The sequence below is a fragment of the Protopterus annectens genome, chromosome 2.part2 (genome assembly GCF_019279795.1).
Source record: "Protopterus annectens isolate FY-2018-M chromosome 2.part2, PAN1.0, whole genome shotgun sequence".
NCBI classification, from domain to species: Eukaryota; Metazoa; Chordata; order Ceratodontiformes; family Protopteridae; genus Protopterus; species Protopterus annectens.
Window position 1 is genome coordinate 916,866,389 of NC_056730.1, and position 15,021 is coordinate 916,881,409.

The following is a 15,021-nucleotide window of genomic DNA, read 5'->3' on the forward strand; positions in this document are numbered from 1 at the left end:
GATACTTTAGAATTAATGTTTTATAGAAGTACTCTTTTAAAGCCTGACCAGAATTTTACCCTACTTGTATTTAAAGAAGAAAGAACATTAAATTATACTCCCAAGTTTACACACATAAAAATAACATTTAGTGTTATCAGAGAATATGGTATAACTACTATAATCAACATAATAAAAGAAGGAAGCAAAAAGTTTCTTCCAACAATAACTTGAAATGGATTTAACATTCTTATCATTAAATACTAATGGCTTAAATAATACAAATAAAAGATCAAACTGACTAAAATATTTAAAACTAAATAAGACACAAATAGTATTTCTCCAGGAAATGCATTTTAAGACTAATGATAGCTTTATTTGGAACCCTAAGGACTATATAGTCTTAGCTCAATCCTCCTATAGAACAAAGACAAAAGGAGTATCAATTCTCTGGAAGAAAACATAATAACTACAAAAGTTATTTATAAATATGAATACAAAGAAGGTCTACTCACATTTGTTATAATTAAATTTAATAACAGAATATGGACCTTAGCTAATATATATTGCGTCCAAGGAATTGGAGCAGGAACAGTTAAAAAACACCTAGATTTTATTTCCAACAATTATAAAGGAAATCTTATACTGGGAGGAGACTTTAATTGTACCTTAGAAGCTACTGAAACCACCAAGAAGTCTTTTCGCATAGCAATTATTTCAAAATCCTTAAAAAGATGGATTGATTCATTTCATTTAATAGACAATTTTAAAGTAAAAGATGATAAATCCTTATTATTTTCCCATAAAGTCCATAGATTTGGAACACAAACCAGAATAGATAAATTATTCATAGTTCAAGATTTACAAACAAAAATCCTCAACTTCTCAATAGTTCCATGCCCCTTCTCAGATCATGACTCTCTGATAATGAAGCTCCAAAAAGAGTTTAAACCTTTAATCCTTTCAACTAGAATTCCATCATATATCACGAAAATTAAAGAATTCAGACCCTGGATGTTGCCAGAACTACAATTATTTCTTGAAATTAATAATACAACAGAAATCAGTAGAGTCATGGTTTGGGACTCATTAAAAGCGTATTTATTTGTAAGACCCTTAGCTGGTACAAAAACAAAGTTAGAGAGTGGGAAACTGAATCATTAGACTTGCAAACCGGACTCTTGACAGCAAAATCTAAAAAAAAATCAAAATTGTCCAGAAGTCAAAAAAGAAACAGAGGAATTAAATAAAAATATAATGAAATTCTAACACACAAAACTTGTCTAGCTTTGGAAAAATTTAAAATAAACTCCTTAGCCACCTCCCCCAGATATTTACATAACTTATCTACAAGAATTAAAATACAATCTAAAGCAAATAACATTGGTAGTATACATCATGAAAAGAAAGGGGAAAAAGTATCAGATATAGGAGACATCCTTGAAGCATTTTGGTTCCCTTATATAGAACACTTCAAAAAAGAAGATTTAGATACCAACCAAATAAACTTGAATATAAACCTTATCTATATAAAAAAAATTCCCGAAAATGTAAAACTAGACCTACAAAAACCTATATCCTACAAAGAAATTGTTGACAAGATAAAAGAAAGTAAATCTAACAAAGATCCACAGATAGATGGAAATTTACAAACTCTTCCCTTCAACAGTAATTTCCCTTTTTCATAAAACTTTGATAGAAGTCCGGTCAGAAGCAAAAATACCACCCTCATGGAAATATTGTCTCATAACACCAATTCTAAAAGATAATAAACCATCAGACCTTTGCACCTCATACAGACCTATATCATTACTGAATAATGAATACAAAATATTCATGTCAATCTTAGCTAACAGAATGAAAATCCCACTTTCAAAGACAATTAATAATGATCAAACTGGATTTTTATATAACAGGCACACACATGATAATATTAAAAGGATACTTACTCTTATAGATTATGTGAATAAAGAAGATAAGAGAAACACTTGTAATTGGATTAGACAAAGAAAAAGCCTTTGATTCCTTCAACTGGGAATATCTATTTAAAATTTTAGCATTATTTGAATTTCCTCCTCCCTTCATCTTATTACAAAAAATATATATATTAATAAATTAGCCTACATCAAATTAGGCCCTTTCACCTCAGAGTTTATCCATATAACAAAAGGTACTAAACACAGATGCTTCCTTTTTCCTATTTTATTTGCTTTGGCTGTAGAAATACTTGCTGAAATAATACGCAATAATCCAAGAATAAAAGGAATAGAAGTCTATGACCAGTACATATCTAAAATAATGCTTTTTGCTGTTGACATTTTATTAACCCTATCAAACTCCAGAGAGTCATTAGGAGAGCTAGAAGAAGTAATGGACAAATGTTATAAGATTTCAGTTCTGTACTTTAATAGATCAAAATCAAAATTTCTATTTTTAAATAAGAAAAAAGAACTACAAGTTACAGATAAATCCATCATAGGAAAACAAGAACTTACGCTAAATTATTTAGGAATAGTGTTATGCAAAAATATAAACAAAACAATATTAATAAATTATAAAAACATTATTGAAGCAATAAAAATATATATAGAAAAGTGGAACAAAATTATATTAACTTTTGAAGACAGATTGCAATTAATAAAAATGGTATTATTGCCAAAAATACTATACGTAGCAATAGCAATACAGTTAATTCCTGAAAGATGCATTCTTAAAGAAATAAACTCATGTTTAATAAAAATTATTATGGCATCCCAAAAATAATAGAGTAGTTCTAACTCATCACATGAGACCCTAGAAACAAGGAGGATTGAACTTTCCAGAAATAGAAGCATATATAGAAGCATCTGTGCTTAAAACTACAATAGACTGGATAAACCCAAATTATTTTGCCAACTGGAAAGAATTAACAATGGCTATATTAACAAATGAATTTAATCTGTTAAAATGTTTTTAATAGTAGACAAATCAAACAAACCCTGGTACATACTATGCATAAGTACACAATATAATATAACAAAACCTTCTAAAACAACACTGATTAATCATCACATCAATTCCTTTAGGAAACTTATCAATGCAAACACAGATCTAAAACTTTGGTTTGACCTTTTAACCCCATTTACCATCACAAAGAACTTTCCTCACAAAATATATAGGGAAACAATAACCTCCTGGGAACAAAATAGATTCTTATGCTGGTTTCAATGTGTAAATAAATTAAATGTTTTAGATATACATATGATAAAAACTGCTTACAATATTCGAACAAAGGATTGGCTAACCTTTCAAAGCATTCTGATGTACACTCAAGATTTATGCAGATTAATTAATAATTCCTCATTTAAAGATATTCCAAATCTAATAAGTTTTCTGTATGAATTTATATGTAATAGTTGTGAAAAGAAAAATTCCATGTCAAATCTATATAAAGAGTTAATAACATATAAAACAATTCCCAAACCATCATGCTGGCAGTTCTTAACAAAAGGTCAGTCATTGCAGTTAACAGAAGAAATTAAAATTAACATCTTACTATCAGTTAATTACACCTCTAACACACAGTACTGGAAAATATTTAACTGGAAATGCTTACATAGAGCATTTTTAACACCAGATAGAATTAAAAAGATCAGTACTACTACAAATGATTTTTGCTGGAGGTATGAAAAGTCAAATAAAGCAAACTGGATTCATATTTTTTATGAATGTAATAAAATTAAATCATAGTGGAATGGAATCAATCATTTTTATAAGCTTTATTTAATTAATCCTTTACCTTAACTAAAGTATTGATTATACTAAATGTAAATGAAGGTCCCTAGCTGAATAAGACAAATATGTATTTGTTATGGACAATACTTGCTATATCTAGGAAATACGTAACCAGAAGGTGGAATTCAAATATACCCCCGACCTTGGAAGAATTCTACACTTTACTGAAGACAACTGCATCGATGGAAATAAAAATCAAAGAACTACGAATCTGTCCCAGGCCAATGGTAAATAATCATTGGAAGAAAGTTATATCTTTGTCGGACACTCTGCAATAATCAATATTGTATCTCTGATAACTGATCTGTTAATTCTATATTTAATAACATACAGTGTATATAACTGAAAGTCAGGCTATTGTAAATATTGTATATAGCTGTTTAAAATTATATTTAAAAAATATTATGTAAATGTTATTTTAAATGAAAATAAAAAAATATTTGAGGGAAAAAAAATTTTAAATGGAAAAATATTTTCCATTCAAAACACCGAATACAAAAACCAAAAATGAAAACATTGAACAAGTCACAATGTCAAATCAGCTGAATGAATTCAGCAGATTTGACACTGCTGTCGAACAGATCACATGATGTCCATATAGGAGCTTAAGGAAACTCCTATACCTAACATCATGTTTTTGCAAGGAGGCAAGTCCCCTACACCCCCTGATAACTATATATATTCAAACTCCAAAATTGCACTACAATGAGGAAAGGGATGAATTTACCAAACCGTACTATACCATGATCTCTGTACAGTTCTTTGAGTTTATATTAGTGAATACACAGTGCATTCCATAATATAAACTTTCAAACAATGAGATGTTCAGCCAGATGGAAATTCAAACATCTGTATTTCAAATTTTCCATCTGCAGGCATTTCAACTCAACATTCTGATAATAAACCATATATATATATATATATATATATATATATATCTATATCTATATATATATATATATATATATAGATATATATAGATATATATATATATATATAGATATATATATATATAGATATATATATATATATATATATATATATATATGTATGAATGTTCAGTATATAGTTAATGTTGACATATTATCAACATATATTGTGTCAAAACCTGCATGAAGACAAACAAGAATACTCACAAAGTCAAAAAAAAATAAAATTTTCAAAAAAGATAAAAGGAAATTATACCGTAATGGAATGCAGATTTTGTAAGGCAATCTGAAGGGCTTCAGTTAGCACACATAAGTAAGGTAGAATGGGAGGTTACTCCTTATCTCAAGACCCCTCCAATTAAAATAAGACTTGCTAATTGCCTAGGGAATTCTTCCTCCCACCACCTAACACCCTGTAAAGCAACCAAACAAAAAACAAATTGATGAGTGTTGTCTTCCTTACTTCCCATCTACTACAAAATATACAATTCACATTTTTCAAAGTAGCCCCACCCACCTTCTGTTCCCTGTCAAGTTATGACCAGTTGTCTTTTTTCAATTTTGTGTTGAATTACTCTTCTATACAAGTCACTGTTGCCTGCCAGATGAACTCATAAATGGCCTAGTTAAAAAGTTAGAGTGCCACTTACTTTTGTCAAGGCAGCAAGTCTCATTACATGTCATAAAATATGAAACAGATGACTACAGTAAAACCAGAGAATGGCAGAGTTAATCAGTTTAGGATGTTGGACTTGAGGACATGTCTTCTAGTTTGTGTTGTTCTCCATCCACCGCAAAGTAAAATAAAAAGATACAGGTGGCACACAGTTTGTCCAAAGGCATGAAATAGCCAAAAAGTACAACACAGCTCTTCACATTTGTAAACTGTGCACAGATATGCCGATACCACAGCAGAATGTTCACTAGTAAACTAGTATTGTGTAATATACTACACTACACTGTTCAACAAGGTGTAATTGTTTTATAACTTACCGAATAGTGCTGTGGGAATGGTGCTGGGATATGAACCAGCATCTCCCAACATTATCCCTAGCACGGCCGATCAAGACATAGTTCTCCTATACCCCTTATTTTTGCATAAAACTGATTTTCGTGAACTCACCAGTTACAATAATGTTATGACATCATTACATAGTACTTAACACTTCCAAACACCAATTCACCAAGAACTTCTATTACAAGCAAACTCAGAGCTAAAACATCCACAGAACTCTATTTGTATCAATAACTTCTACCATGAAAACCTACATATGAATACTTGTAGATCTGCAAAATAAAGGCTATTCATTTATTTAGAAGCAGATTTCTAATAAGTGTATTAAATACAGCATTTAATATTACCTTAAACTATTCTTAATATTACCAACTAAACTCTATGAGTTTCTAAACTGCATACAGTCATTTGTTATAGAGACTTGTGTTAAGCTGTTATCAAGAAAGTTGATATCAATGCACAGGAATTAACAGTGCTGACAAACTTTAACAAATGGAATGGACAGTTCAAATTTTCAGAAAAACTTACGATATCTCTTCAAAATGCCAGTGTTTGAAGTAATTCAAGTTGCTAGCCTTCTGTACATCATACTGTGATGTATGACAGTGTTAATTATTTTTCTAGTGACAGTAACTTTCCATTAACATATGAAACCATGTTAGTACTTTGTAGTGCTAAAATGCAATCTGTAAAATGAAATTGAGACCTCACACCAAAGTTTTTGAGGTCCAATAATCATTTGTATTTGCATTTCATTCATTTAGGTTTAGAAGTTTATACTAGGATAATGGCACCCAGGGTCTTTACAAGCCTAGTCATGCAACCCAATTCAGTTTTGTCCCAGAGATGCCTGGATGCCTAAATGAAAGGGTATTTTAGTAAAGCGGTAGCTAAGGGTTATTCATACGGTTATTTCTGTATATCTACAGCTCGGTAGACAAATGCACACATGTATGCATGTATAATTGATGAATGTGAAAGTGATGGAACTTTAAATCTGTAGAATATATTTGCACAAGCAGATTGACAGAATGTGTTATGGCACAACTAACTTTTTCAACCCCTTCCACATTGGCACCTGTTGTGCAGCTTTGATGAGATGTGATCCAAGTGAGGCGTAAGTAGCGTTTTTAACTTGTACCTCCAACCAGCAATATCCTTGCTAGTTTTCATTGTTGTGTTTTAAACTTTGTTGTATGTGGCAGTTGTTGCATTGGTTACTAAAGCATTTGGCAATTTTTAATTGATCGTGATTTGATGAGCTTTTAATTCAATCACTTTTGGGTTCTCTGAAATTTTTATCCACTTGTACATTAACAGGTGTTTTTTTACATATATACTTTTATACACACAGAAACACACACATTATATAGAAAGATAGATACACAGATGTAGTTACATAGATATTTGTACTATATACATACATATATATATATATATATATATATATATATATATATATATATATATATATATATATATATATATATATGTGTGTGTGGTTATACTAGCTTTCATTGACATTTGTATTTGTCGACATCTTAAACAAGTAACACAATATGTTAAAAATGAAAATGTTGATGTGTTAGTATGCCTGTGCCAAGAAACAACCTCACCCATACAAAGACTTTAAACCAAAAAAATCAACTAAACAGATGGCGACCAAACACACTACTGTCCAAAACATCTATACCCATATGTATGTATGTATGTATACTTTATATATATATATATATATATATATATATATATATATATATATATATATATATATATATATAGGCACAGTACAGATGCAAATAAACATACATAGGAATGCATGTGTTCTTCCTGCTCCTTAGTACCAAGTACTATATAAATATTTATTGTCCACTGTATGTCCCTGTATGTGTTTTTCCTGCACCTTAGTACTGTATAAATATTCATTGTTCATTATATGTCCCTGTATGTATTCTACCTGCCCCTTAGTACTATATAAATATTAATTGTCCATTATATGTCACTGTATGTGTTCTACCTGCCTTTTAGTACTATATAAATATTCATTGTCCATTATATGTCCCTGTGTGTGTTCTTCCTGCCCCTTAGTACTATATAAATATTCAGTGTCCACTGTATGTCCCTGTGTGTGTTCTTCCTGCCCCTTAGTACTATATAAATATTCATTGTCCTTTATATGTCCCTGCATGTGTTCTACCTGCCCCTTAGTACTGTATAAATATTTATTGTCCACTATATGTCCCTGTATGTGTTCTTCCTGCACCTTAGTACTGTATATATGTTATCCGCTACATGTCCCTGTATGTGTCCTTTATGCTCCTTAGTACTGTATAAATATTCATTGTCTATTATATGTCATTGTATGTGTTCCACCTGACCCTTAGTACTGTATAAATATTCATTGTCCATGATATGTCCCTATGTGTGTTCTTCCTGCCCCTTCATACTATACAAATATTCATTGTCCATTATATGTCCCTGTATGTGTTCTACCTGCCCCTTAGTACTGTATAAATATTCATTGTCCACTGTATGTATTCTACCTGCCCCTTAGTACTGTATAAATATTCATCGTCCATTATATGTCCCCGTGTGGGTTCTTTCTACCCCTTAGTACTACATAAACATTCATTGTCCATTATATGTCCCTGTGTGTGTTCTTCCTGCACCTTAGTACTGTATAAATATTCATTGTCCATTATATGTCCCTGTATGTGTTCTTCCTGCCCCTTAGTACTATATAAATATTCATTGTCCATTATATGTCCCTGTATGTGTTCTACCTGCCCCTTAGTACTGTATAAATATTCACTGTCCACTATACGTCACTGTATGTGTTCTACCTGCCCCTTAGTACTGTATAAATATTCATTTTCCACTATATGTCCCTGTATGTGTTCTTCCTGCACCTTAGTACTGAATAAATATTCATTTTCCACTATATGTCCCTGTATATGTTCTCCTTACCCCGTAGTACTATATAAATATTCATTGTCCATTATATGTCCCTGTGTGTGTTCTTCCTGCCCCTTAGTACTATACAATATTTATTGTCCATTATATGTCCATTATAAGTACCGTATAAATATTCATCATCCATTATATGCCCCTGTGTGTGTTCTTCCTATCCCTTAGTACTATATAAATATTCATTGTCCATGTATGTCCCTGTATGTGTTTTACCTGCTCCTTAGTACTCTATAAATATTCATCGTCCATTATATGTCCATGTATGTGTTTTTCCTACCCCTTAGTACTATATAAATATTAATTGTCCATTATATGTCCCTGTGTGTGTTCTTCCTGCCCCTTAGTACTATATAAATATGCATTGCCATTATATGTTCTTGTGTGTGTTCTTCCTGTCCCTTAGTACTATATAAATATTCATTGTCCATATATGTCCCTGTATGTGTTCTTCCTGCACCTTAGTACTGTATAAATATTCGTTGTCTGCTATATGTCCCTGCATGTGTCCTTCCTGCTCCTTAGTATTGTATATTCATTATCCATTATATGTCCCTGTATGAGTTCTACCTGCCCCTTAGTACTTTATAAATACTCATTGTCCACTATATGTCCCTGTATGTTTTTCCTGCACCTTAGTACTGTATAAATATTTATTGACCACTATATGTCCCTGTATGTGTTCTACCTGCCCTTTAGTACTGTATAAATATTCATTGTCCATTAATGTCCCTGTATGTATTTTACCTGCACCTTAGTGCTGTATAAATATTCATTGTCCATTATATGTCCTTGTATGTGTTCTTCCTACACCTTAGTACTGTATAAATACTCATTGTCCATTATATGCCCCTGTATGTGTTCTGCCTGCTCCCTAGTACTGCATAAATATTCATTGTTCATTATATGTCCCTGAATGTGTTCTACCTTTCCCTTAGTACTCTATAAATATTAATTGTCCACTGTATGTCTCTGTATGTGTTTCCTGCACCTTAGTACTGTATAAATGTTCATTGTCCATTATATGTCCCTGTATGTGTTCTACCTGCCCCTTAGTACTGTATAAATAACCTGCCCCTTAGTACTGTATAAATATTCATTGTCCATTATGTGTCCCAGTATGTGTTCTACCTGCCCCTTAGTACTGTATAAATATTCATTTTCCACTATATGTCCCTGTATATGTTCTTCTTACCCCTTAGTACTATATAAATATTAATTGTCCAATATATGCCCCTGTATGTGTTCTTCCTGCACCTTAGTACTGTATAAATATTCATTGTCCACTATATGTCCCTGTATGTGTTCTACCTGCCCTTTAGTATTGTATAAATATTCATTGTCCATTATATGTCCTTGTATGAATTCTACCTGCCCCTTAGTACTGCATAAATATTCATTGTCCATTATATGTCCCTGTATGTGTTCTTCCTGCACATTAGTACTGTGTAGATATTCATTGCCCATTGTATGTTCCTGTTAAAACTCTTCTGGGCTTTAAACAGAGTGGTATTGCATAAAATACTCAGCAGAAGTCACTGGCTTTATTCTTACTGTACCTTAATAGCAAGCAATTGTTTGATGGCATGAATTCAGTCATTTAGTGGAAGGATTTATAGATTGACATTACTCCTGCCCTGACCCAGATAGTTTAAAAGCTGTAGCAGACTCCCAAGATTGCATGCAAGAATTAGCATAATGGCAATGCACTATTTCAATGGTTTAAAGGGACAAACTGTGGCCTCCTTCTTCTATTTTGCTGTCTGTATTGTTACTAAACTTCGTGCAAGCACTACTACTGTCACTGAGAATAAAGTGTGATCGCAATGTGAAAACTGACATCTTCTAGGTAAACAATTTCCTCCTTATCTTAAGGGATTATATTCTTTACTTAACAGATTTTTTACAAGTATTTGAGAACTAAATGAAAACACTATAAAACAGCTACTTTTCCAATTAGCATCATCTTATCAGGTATGAAAGTGGGTGCATAGTTTTCCATGAAATAATTTTACTATTAACTATTTGGGGATTTGATCTGCACTCATGATAAAAAGTTTGCAGATAATTATTTAGGACAGCTTGTTTGTGATTTATTGATTGGTGGATAACTGGCAGAAGGAGAAACTCTTCCTTAACATTAGAATAGACCTGGTTAATCTATGTGTTTCTACTTTTGACCGGTTTTCCTTATGTCGTCCAAGTTAAATAACTTGGAAATAGAAAAAGTAAGGCTCAAGATGCAGCAACTGGTTACTGGAAACCAGTTGGGGATGGGAAGTGCATGCCTCCCTACACGGATCCATAATTGTGGGAGATACTGTTCCGAGTTTTGTTACACTGGATGAGTCTTCTACATCTGTAGGACCCAGCCTGGAAAATGTCAAACTGATAAGCCATACTCCTGAAATGGAAAGTACCTGCTTTTGGAAGGGGTCAAGTAAGGCATAGGAAATGTATAAGAATACTAAACAAGGATAACGTTAATCAACTTAACATTGTTTAAAGTGCATTAGTCACTTTCTGAAGCATCTTTGTTATACGATTCATTTAATTTTTGTTCGTACTTCTTATGTTAACGATGCAAGCAATTTTGCAAAATAGTGATAATTATATCATGTTGTTTGAATTTTTTTACTTTCACTGCTTACTCAGTTTTTTGTAATCATAACCCACAGAATGATATCATGGTAGGTATTAGGCAATGGTTTACATACATACAGAACGCATTCTGTGTAAGCAAAAACAACTTGCCTCTTTAAAAGACCAGCTTTGTATACTGTGGTTTTGCTGCTATACCATTATAAGTCTTAATTTTAATGTAAGGTGTCCCACCCATAAGACTTAGTTGAGGCATTTAGCATGGAAATACAGTAGCCTCCACATTAACAGGTAGTGATGCATTATGGGTTCCATCTTTCTTGATGATATGGCACAGATTTTCAGCTCCAAGAACAATTTCAGGGGACCATTCTTTACAACAACAAAAAATGCAAAAAAACACACTTTTTGCATCAAAAACTACAGAATATGGTATTGTATAAGGGAAGGAGGCTATATCCGACTTCAAGTATTTGTTACCTCCCCTTCCTTCAGAACATCAGAAATATACTTAAGTACTCATCCATATACCCTTTAGGGGTTAGACACTTAATATTTGATTTATTTATTTACTTTTCGTGGCATAATGATTTGAAGGTATATTAATTTTAACACGAAAAGAAGGCTCTGAAAGTAGTTCAAATAGCAACAAGATTTTAAGGACTTCGGGCAATGGTGGATTTAATATCTCAGGTAGAAGTGTCTGTGGCTTGATTAACGTTAGGATAGGAAGAGGCAGAGTAGTAGCCTCTTGCCTATGCTCATTGTTGAAAGTTCGGATTCTTGGCTGAAGAACATTTAATGAAATCTGTAAATGTTTTAGGTTACATCTCAGATCTACAAATACCAGTTTGGGGGAAAAGTGATATAGAGAAACAGAAAAGACCTTTAGGGAAGAAGGGTATATTAATGGAAAAGTCTTATTTATTTATTTACTTATTGACATTTGTTTACTAGGAAAGTCCGACTGAATAATTTTATGCAGTTTGAGCAAAGGACCCCTATGGAGAAAAAGCTGTACAAATAAAAGAACAGATAATACATACATGTATGTGTGTGTGTGTGTGTATATATATATATATATATATATATATATATATATATATATATATATATAAAAACATGGAAAATCAAAACAATTTTGATTGAATTAGTTTTCTGAATTTAGTAATACAAAATTACCAAAATATTGGAAATGGTAACCACAGAATTGACATTCAAACACCAGAAGTTCTGTGTTACCGGTAATGTTGCCCCCCTGCACCCCACACACCCCCTGCATATTATATATTTCAACTCTGAGATCACACCACAGTGAGGAAAAGGGTAAATTTCCTGAACCCCACTGTAGTGTGATCTGTTATCAGAACATCAAATGCACATTAGCGAATGTACACTACCATTCAGTAATGTGCATTTGAACATTTTTCAGAACAGCATTAGAGAAACTGGAAAAGACGCATTCTTCGACCATCCCAGTTTCACTTAAGTGCCGTTCCACATTTCGATAGTAAACCTATATATATATATATATATATATATATATATATATATATATATATATACAAACACACACACACACACACACACACACACGTAGACATTTATAACATATTACAATATATTGTAAATACATAAATTGATATAAATATTAATACACATCCATCCATCTATTCATTCTCAACCCCTTTTTCCAATTTTGCACATGGGGTCTGGGTGTCACTTGCACAGTGTCAATCATCTTGAGCCAAGGTTTACACCACCGGGTGGCTAGCCCTGCCATGGTAGTTCATTCGCACCACTCACTTTCACATACACTTTCACCTATGGCTATTTTAGCATGCCCAATCCACCTACTGCACGTCTTTGGAATGTGAGAGGAAACCAGAGCACCTGGAGGAAACCAATGTAAACGCAGGGAGGACATGCAGACTCCGTACATATCACATATAAAATAACACACACAGATCTGTGTATTAAGTATGTATTTCTCAGCAGGGGACATATAATGAGAAAGTGTAATAAAGATCATAACATTTTATATAAGGAAAACTATATGTCTAAGCACTATTTTGTTTTGGTTTTGTTATGGTGGTTACCCTGAAGTTTTCAAGTTCTCAATGTTTGGTCATTATTAGCAGTAACTAAATTTAGCAGCAGGAATAACCATTATAGTTACAGTTTTGGTGCTTCAAAGCACTGAAAATTGATATAGGCAGTTACATAACTGGGATTCTGTAAAGTGTGATGGTTGTTGAAATGCAACTTCATGGAACTTATCATTAACAAACACAACAGCATGAAACAACTTAATCTGTAAAAGTCACAAACTTCTCCCTTCCCACAACCATGCTAATCAATAATATATATATATATATATATATATATATATATATATATATATATATATATATATATATATATATATATATATGTATATATATGTGTGTGTGTGTGTGTATATATATATATATATATATATATATATATATATATATATATGTCTGTGTGTGTGTTTATCGACACACACACACACACACACACACACACACACACACACACACACACACACACACACACACACACATATATATTGCTGCAGCTGGAAAAAAGTAAAGGGAAAATATTTTTTCCAGGATTTGGAGTAAAACAGTCCTTACTGATAGATTCATAGTTGTGTACTAGGCTAATGGCCCTGCAGCCTTTACAAGCCTAGCCCATAAGATTACACTGGCATCATGCCACCCAACCTTAGTTCCCAGTGCCTCTGTCAAGTAGAGCCACTGAAGTGATCCCTGGAATGAATTTTCTATTTCCCATCCACACATCAAGATTTCTCTTGAAAAGGGCCAGTGAGGTGTTCTGCTTGACATGTATGGGCAGTCTATTCCATAGCAAGGGCAGTCTCTGGGTTATGAACCTGTCCCTGCAGCATGTTCTGTTGATTGTGGTAATGAGGTTGAGGTCTCTGGAGTGTGTGGTGCAGAGGGACTGGGATTTCTTTAGATGTAGCTTTCTAACAGATCTGGGTGAGAAATGGCTTTGTAAGACAATCAGAGATCGCCTCTAAGTATGAGACAGAGAAGAGTTGTAGTTGTTTGAGTTTGTCCATATAAGACAAGTGTTTAGGGCCTAGGATCCTCTTTGTGAAGTACTTTTGCGGCCTCTCCAGTTGTTGCAGGTGTCTAGTGAGGTACATGCCAAATGGGGCATTGTACTCTATGATTGGCCTAATGAGGGAAGAGTAGAGGGAGACAATGACCTCTTTCTTCCTGGAGGCAAAACCCTTAGTAATGAGATGTGCCACATAGAAGGACTTTCTGACCACAGTGGCAATGTGGTGGTCAAAAGAGAGGTTGCTGTCAACCTGTGTTCCTAGATCTCTTATAACGCCTTCTGTGTTCAGTGGACTACCATCAATGTGGTAATTCAAGGGAACTGGGTTTTTCCCAAAGGGGATGAAGACATTTTTTGGCATTGAGCTTAAGGCCATGATTCTGACACCAGTTGTTGGTCTCATTGAGGCTTTTCTGTGTCTGATGTCAACATCACTTGGGGAGTTAATAATAGCTCCCAACTTGCAATCATCTGCGAACTTTGTCAGCCAGAGTCCCTTTGTGTTGGCCTGGACTTCAGAGAAGTAGATACCAAACAGGAGAGGACCCAAGACCAAACCCTGTGGGACTCCACTCATGACTGGTCGGCAGTCTGACTTGGAGTCAGCTACTTTCACACTGTGGGTTCTGTCTGTGAGAC

The 15,021-nt window shown here is 33.2% G+C and overlaps 1 protein-coding gene across 1 annotated transcript in view; it reads right to left on the reverse strand.

Annotated features, from left to right (window-relative positions):
• PLXNA4 (plexin A4) overlaps positions 1 to 15,021 on the reverse strand; it is a 2,762,645-nt gene that overhangs the window by 2,675,331 nt on the left and 72,293 nt on the right. The window lies entirely within an intron of this gene.